Consider the following 8,364-nt stretch of genomic DNA (forward strand, 5'->3'; position numbering starts at 1 on the left):
GGACTGCGACTGTCAGCAGCACTATGATCAGTACAAATCATCAGCTCAGTATAAAGGGCAAAACAACTGAAAGGGATTGTCTCCAACGCTTTACTTTTAAAAAATGGATTGGTAGGGTTACTCAAGCATATTATATCTGAAAATAGAGAACTACAATCCACAATTTTGCTTTTACGTTCATTTTGAGATTATTTTCCATTAAGAGACCTGCCACCACAGGAAAAGATATATACTGGAGATGTCAAGACAAGAACGGTGGTTTAAATTCAACTTAAGTTCCATTTTTTGGTAAATTGATTTAGGCTTGATCAGATGACTAAAGACAGGTCATTTCTTCACAGAGTGAAATCGGAGCTGCAAAACCAGTGACCTAATAACAGAAAACATTTCTGGGCTGTCACTAAAAGCAGCTAGTTTCATACAATATGTGCAAAGTTTTAGAGCAAATTCCCAAGCAAAATTAAACCAACTGTATAGAAAGTTGACCATAAATTTAAAACTGTATTTGGCACCTGTCAAATATTTATTGTTAATTAGCTATACATTTTACAAACAAATTGGCATAGACACCATAAACCTGATTATTCACAAAATATATATGGCAATCACTCATTTTCTCTTAACACTGGCATGTAAAACTTTTAGTCTCTTAAATTCACTCCGAGGACAGCAACAAGCCAAGCGATATCTCACACTAAAGAGTGTGAAACTTATCACACATGAAGGCATGTATGAACTGATGAGGTGTGAATATAACCAATTACATTACAATTATTTATTTTCTAATATATATATATATTTTGGAGGGAACATTTTAGGACATATATGCACACTGCTGATCCAAAGGTGGTGGTGGACAGCCAATCAGAGTGAATTTAGGTCCTTACATGCACGTATGCTACACGCTCACACAGACACAGCTGCTTGGCAAAAACAAAAAAAAAACCCGCCCGCTTGGCTTTTAGAACCGAAATTTGGCACCGAAAGATAAATAATTTTTCGATACTCATAGTATTGAAGTCATAGGCATCGAAGTTCGGTACCCAGCCATAATATTCTATCCTCTATTTATATATAAATAAATAAATAAATAAATAAATAAATAAATATATATATATATATATATATATATATATATATATATTATATATATATATATATATATATATATATATATATATATATATATATATATATATATATATATATATATATATATATATAAAACAGTAATCCTTTGATATCAAATTGTTTTGCATGAACACTTATCCTACATATGAAAAAATAATTTTGTCAGACTACAAAAAATGCCATTCCAACTTATTTTAAGTTGTTGATGTGTTAGTTTAAAAAAAGTGTACAACATAAAAACATGTTTCTCCCCTCTCTGTGTTGAAATTGATACATTAAAAGCATTGTTGCTTTGTGAAAGTGGACATGCCACAAGGACAGTAGTTGATTTCAATTAGCCTACAGACTATTATAACAGCATATAACAGTGTGGTGTGACATTACACAAGGAGTATAATGTAATAAACTCTGTCATGTCACACCATAAACAAATATAATTAGTCACACCATAGACTTATTTTTAATTATAGACTGCATTTAAGAAAGCAGCCCCCCCCCCCTAATAATAATTTAAGTCCATTAGTGTATATATATATATATATATATATATATATATATAAAGCCAGTTATTTATATGTTTTGCTGTAGTGTGTCAGTAGGAAATATCACTTTACATTTCCAAACAGTTCTTTTGCCATTAATTGTAATAATCCAGTGAGGTTTTTGTATGCACAAGAAGTCCAACAGCAGAGATCTGATCTCACTATCATCCAGGTTTCTTGAAGCGTCTTGGAGACGTTGCCACAGTTCTTCTGGATTTAATCTGTCTCAGGTTTTTCTGTTTCTTCATGTCATTCCAGAACAACAGTGAGATCAGATCTCTCTGAAGTACTGCACTGTAAAAAAAAAAAAAAAACAATAGAGTAATTTTAACTGTAATATACTTATATAATATAAATGTTAATAGGCTAACAGTAAGTTCCTGTACTATATACAGGGAAAAACTGTACAGTACATAAAAACAAAAACAAAATTAGAAGTAAAAAAGAACAAATCAATGTACAATTCAAAAACTATAAACTGATATTCCCAGAAATCCCACCTTGACAATCCACATTTTAAAGTATTTTGTTTAAAATAATCATGTTTCTTAATAGCTTTTTGTTATATTTATATATAGAAGATAGAAATAAATGGTAGAAATAACTCACTATTTTGGTGAAAAATACCAATGGCCTATATAGTAGTTTATATTTTCACTTTCACAAACTAGTGACAAAAAAAAAGAAAGAAGGGGATTGCATCCACTCAGTCACCAGCACAGCCACATGGATGTGAGAGAGAGAGAGGTCAGTGGCATGACATGTCAGACCCATACAGGACTAAAGATTTAATAAACACTCATGGCGGCAGGTGAAGAGAGTTGAGCTGAGAGTCACTGGCCTCTGGCTTCCATTTCATTACTCTGAATATCAGCCTCCCTGGTGACACGACACCATTCACCTCACGCTGGCACACATCCCTAAACCTGGCCTCTAGAGCTCTGCAAACAACACATGCTACATCCCACTTCATAAAACACTTACTCTTCTATTAATATCAAGAGTGTTTTATCCTGTTCAGCTCTAGAGGAGGTCGTTTTTGTGACTAAATTTTACTCTTGATAAAAACTTAATGAATCAGAGGAAGATATTGATATTTGCTACAGGAATATATCGATCTGGGACATAAATACTTTAGTTAGTCAAGCTTATTGACATGTTCCCACTCCTATGAGTTGAACATTGCACCGTATTGACAAGCAATATAATCTAATAGCCTAAAGTGTTCTCCATTCTGCCAATATTTTGTGAAGTATATTTAAGATTATGTAATTACTTGTTTCATGTAAAAATGTTTTGTATAACACTGTAGGTTTTACACAGATATATTAGTTGAGGACAGGACTATCTGTTTCACTGGCCAATGGTAGACAGAGGGAGTGATTAGGAAAAATGTACAGTACAACAAGATCCAGACAGAACACTGCCTGCTCTTTATTACTACTAGACTTTATAATAACTACACTAGTGGAAAAATGCACACCAAAAAAACATCCTTTCACAATGCACAGTTGACGAGTACTACTAAAACACAGAAACTAGAATAAGTGGAAAAACCCTAAATTAATTTTCCTTAAAAAAAGAAACATAATACATACATAAGTTGTTTTGCATAAGCTTCAAACAGCTCTGGCAATACACTAGTCAAAGCTGTCAAGCTCAAATTGGGTTACAAAGTCAGACTCAGCGAAACATCCCTGAAGAAAAACCCCACCCACTAATCGCTGAAGATTAAAATGAGCTTAATTAGATGCTTCATATTGACTTACAGGAGGCTAAGAGCCCACATATTGAAAATATATGCCTAAAACTCCCTGACCTAAGACGATTTTTCCACATTAAAAGTGAGCTTTTCTGCCTGCAGGCTTCCATCCTCCTCTGGCTGGAAATCTGTGGCCAAACACCTGTTCAGTGGGATGCAAACGTGACATCAATTTCAGATTATAATGAATGGTGCTCAGTGCCACTCAGTTACACTTTCAATCTCACGATGAGCATAGCCTACACTTTCTGAAACACATTCAGCTCGCTCCTGTGATCTAAACATCACTTACAAGATCCCGTGCTGTGCTATGTTGTGTCGTGTTGCCTTCTCTACAACAGCCTGACTATGCCAGAAAATGTGCTGTCTGAATGCGGAGGTGTAAAAATAAAATAATATGATAGTCAGATGTCAGTTATACTGCAGATAAAACAATGCAAATGTAATATTTGCAGCTAGACAAATTAAATAAATATTTCTTAGTTACGTTCAGTCTGTACCGCCTTTGTCTTGAAAACAACAAAACATTTGGTTACAGTGAGGAACTTACAATGCAAGTGATTTGAGCCAGTCGGTAAAAGTAAAAAACTCACTTTAAAGAGCAAATAATATACAAGCTTTAACAGAAGAATTAATCTAAGAGCTATAAATAATTCATATATAAAACTTTAAGCTTCACATCATTTTTTTTTTTTTGCACTGTTTATATAATACTGTAATATTTCTATTTACCTTTAAGGATTTTAAGGTTTTGTTTTAGTTTTTAAACTTATTTTATGTCAGCTAGTTGCCTAGACAATGTAAATTTCCGTTTAGGAAAGTTTTTTCCATTAATATTTTATTTCAGCTTTATAACACAATCAAAAATCATTTTACTAGTATTTGTTTTACAGTAACAATGCGGCTTCACATTTCTGCTTTCAAATCCTCCAGAAATTGCAACCTCAAGAAAATATGAGTCATGTCTGATTTTTTTTTTTTTTTTTTTTGTGGTAATCAACATTATACCACAAACGCAGTCAATTAAGCATAACTGAACCCAGAATATTCCTTTAAAACTACCTAAAGCTTGACATAGACTCGGCTGCCTTATATGAACACTAATCAGTTACATAATCGAGTACTTTTACTGCGTTTCAGAGTTTGAAATATATTGAATTCTGTATATCACAAAGATAAATCATTGCGCTGACACATGAACCCGAGCGGCTAATTATGAGACAGCATTGTCTCAACACAGTCTATATCACAGCACACAAACAAGCTGAAAGAAGTCTTGGGTGGCTGCGCTCCAGCTCTGTTAGCTTGTAAGCTCCACAGACCGTGGCCCCAGATTTTGCCTGCCTCAAGTCCAGCTGCTCACTCTACTCCGAGCCAAGAGACAAATTAAACCGCCACAGCTGAAGCCTTCGTTTGGACGGACCCCTAACTTGTCATCTGGATAGCCTTAGAAATGATTATCCCCATTCACCTAAATACCCTTGCAACTCCCTAAGAAATAAACTACAAATGACAAACACTTTCTGTACTCCTGGATGCAACTAGACTTGTCTGATATCATAAATAATCTGCTATTTTCATGCTCATGACTTTAAACTGTTAAGAGAGACTAGAGACGAAAAATCAGACGAAGCGGCTGTTCAAAACAAAGCAGTTCACTTCATGCCACCTTTGTGTCACGGGTCTTACTGTTCCCATGACAGCAAATCCCAACACCCAATGATTTCGCTTCTCATCTGTATGACCGGCAATCCAGTGTCTAAATTTGCACAGAGCATCTGTTCAATATCACACGATATACACCGGCCCCTAATTTCCAATCAAAACCACTCCTGTAATGCAAGAAAAAGAATCGCAGTTGACTTGAAAGGTCATGTTTCTCTGGTGGATGGAGGTAGATTAGCCAAACAGAGCTGCTCCCGTTTAAAACAAACTGTAAAATGGACCAATGGACAATCTGCCCTTGGACTCTCAGGTATTGTGCTGTAGAAAGAGAGCTTATAAAGCAGATTGTGTGGGTGAATGAGAGGAACAGAACAGATACAGATGCTGAGGAAAGTCTCTTGGAGCCAATGAGAAATAATGGATCACATCACAGTGATTGACTGCAAATGAGTAAAGCGGAAACACAACTGCCACCTTTCCATCCTGTAAGTTATACAGTATGTGTAGTATTTATTTTCACCATGATAACACTGTTAAAGCTGGATAGAACAACTGGAAAAGCCTTCATACTGTATGCTATATACAAATGTATATAATCAATCAGAACAATAGGAAATAACTGTCTATGCTAGTCAGCCTAGTTATTTTATTATATGAAGAGATAGAGAGAAAGACACTACAACAAACAGAGGCGGAACAAATTAAGAGCAAATTAGGAGCAAAACCTGCTAAAGTGCTAAAAACAGACTTTAAAATGGAAAATGTTCAGCAGAAACAGACCTAATAAAGAATTCAGAAAGGCTAAAGAAATAAAAAAAAAAACTTAAACATAACAGTACACGGCAAAACATCAAAATTGTGATGTTTTAAAGTTTTGGGGAATTGCCTCAATGCCACATACTGTATGAGTTGACGATAAGCAAAACGGATATTTATTTAAAAACAGAATGTACTATAATATGCGCAATTAACAAGATATACTGCAGTCATCGCTTAAATAAATAGGGGAGACAGCTGCATGTTAATTGGACCCCATAAAAAGCAGTTACCATGAGACTAAAGTTCCATCATGTGTTTTCCTCAATAATTTACTAATCAAAAGGTTACCGTAATAGGAAATTATTTAATATGTTTAATTGACCTTTGTCAATATTAAACAAATTTTAATTACTCCAGCCTTGATTCATAAACCACCTCTAGAATGCTTACAATAATAACACTTTCTATTAGGTCTATAAACATAATACAATACATAATACAAATATTATCCATTATTAGCAATCAATTTAAAATGTCCTTTATCCATGTTTTAGATCACTCTATTAAGGTACTGTGAATAGGTATTATAATGTTATTTAAATATAATGTGATTTATAGAATTCTCAACGCATTAAGAATGCATTAAAATACCATTATAATACATTACACATACAGACTTGAAAAAAATTGTTATTTCGAGTCATTGGCCACAAAGCCACACATGTCCTGCCAGCTTCCTATCTGAAGACACCGGGCAAGATGCTGTCCATGGATGCTGTGGGTACCATAACACAGCATCATCCCAACGCTGGGAGGAGCTGAAATGTGCATGTCGTTGAAAAAAAAGACTATTTTGTGTTATTGCGTTTTGGCCAAAAGTTGAGATTGTATAGGAAGCATTTCTTTTTGTAATATCTCTACGCCTTGATAAAGATGGCAGGCAATAAAGATAGCATGTGATATCAGAGGAAAACAAAGAGCATCGTTCAAAGGAAGTCATGTAGAGATAATAATAACAATAATAATAAATGCTTTATACTGGCAAACCATGAACACAAACATGCCATTTTCTTACCTTGATCCTTTGCAATCCAGGGAGCTTCTCTATAAGAGATTCATCTTTATTGTATTCACTTCAGCTGACTGTCTATTTCAGAAGAACTGTCCGTCTCAGCCATAAATGTGTCATCTGTGTGAAATACAGTTATTTTATCATAACATCCATATGAAACGAGGGAGTTACTTGCACAATAGCGTTATTTCTTTCTGCCGTCAACGCCGATCAATTCATTTTTCGGAAAGAAATGCACACTAATGAAAGGATTATGCCATATTGCAGGACCGTTATATATCTCCATTTTGTTGAAGGTCCTTGACAACAGCTACACTCCAGTGATGAGACTAAATATTTTGCCGTGTATTTTCCTCTGTCCGTTTTGTGTTTTGGCTAGTAGAGATGAAGGGTGTGCGAACTGCGAATGAAAGCATAGAGAGGCAGGTTTTCTTTAGTACGGAGACTCGGAGGGCTCAAACGGAGATTTGCTTGTTCGCCGCAAGAGGGCGCAGTTAATATCGCCTCAATAGTGTCTTTCCATGCAAGCATTTAAATAAAATTGACTTTTACGTGTAAGCTTTTTTTGTTGTTGTTGTCCCAATAGCAGCTAATTTCCAAATGTTAAACAGTTTGAGTTTTACACGAGCAGGATTGATTGCGAGAGAAAAACATCCATTGTGGTCCATTATTTGTTAAATGTTTTGTTCACTGCAGTTCAGCAATGAAACGCACTTTAAAGCTATTATGACTGGCAGGCGATGCTCAATGTGCATTCGTCTTTCTTAAAGGGTTACCTTATTTAAAAAATGGTTGTAGAGAGAGAGAGAGAGAGAGAGAGAGAGAGAGAGAGAGAGCATCAAGCAGCAGCTGAGACGATCGATGCACCTGCTGTTGCGTCCTTTGGCGCCATCTGATGGATATTTAAAGCTGTCACCTGATCGCTGATGCTTGAACTATGCCGCATTTAATAAATCATGGATGACCAAATCGTTGCCTGCATTGGAAATGTCCCATGCGTTGTATGGATTTTATTTTGATGTGCTTTAAACAAATGACAATAAAGACTTTCACGTTGTTAAAACAAAATTAACCAACACAATCCGATGTCCTAAAAAATTATTTTCCTTAATAGACTTAATATTGAATGCATACACGAAAAAATATACATATGTATCATTATAATTAAAGGCCACAGTGCAACTGCAGAACCCACATGAAATGACTGTTTGAACGCTGTATGTCAAAGAATCCTGATTAATATATTCAGAAGAGTCATGTGACCCGAATGTCCGCTGAAAATAGTGAGGAATAGATTACATTTTAAAAGGCATTCAAATAGAAATATTTAAACCGTAAGAATATTTCACAATATTACTATTTTGCACTGTATTTTTGACCAAATAAATGCAGCCTTGGTGAGCAAAATAGACTTCTTTCAAAAACATCCTGCT

At 35.0% G+C, this 8,364-nt stretch overlaps 1 protein-coding gene across 1 annotated transcript in view; it reads right to left on the reverse strand.

Moving 5' to 3' along the window:
• Positions 1–7,377, reverse strand: part of b4galt2 (UDP-Gal:betaGlcNAc beta 1,4- galactosyltransferase, polypeptide 2) — a 99,085-nt gene extending 91,708 nt beyond the window's left edge. Inside the window, exon 1 of the mRNA XM_026288184.1 lies at positions 6,935–7,377. The gene's annotated coding sequence lies outside the window, so the exon portion shown is untranslated. The remainder of the gene's footprint in view (positions 1–6,934) is intronic.
• Positions 7,378–8,364: the final 987 nt, after the last annotated feature.

The sequence above is a fragment of the Carassius auratus genome, chromosome 2, assembly GCF_003368295.1.
Source record: "Carassius auratus strain Wakin chromosome 2, ASM336829v1, whole genome shotgun sequence".
Taxonomy (NCBI): Eukaryota; Metazoa; Chordata; class Actinopteri; order Cypriniformes; family Cyprinidae; genus Carassius; species Carassius auratus.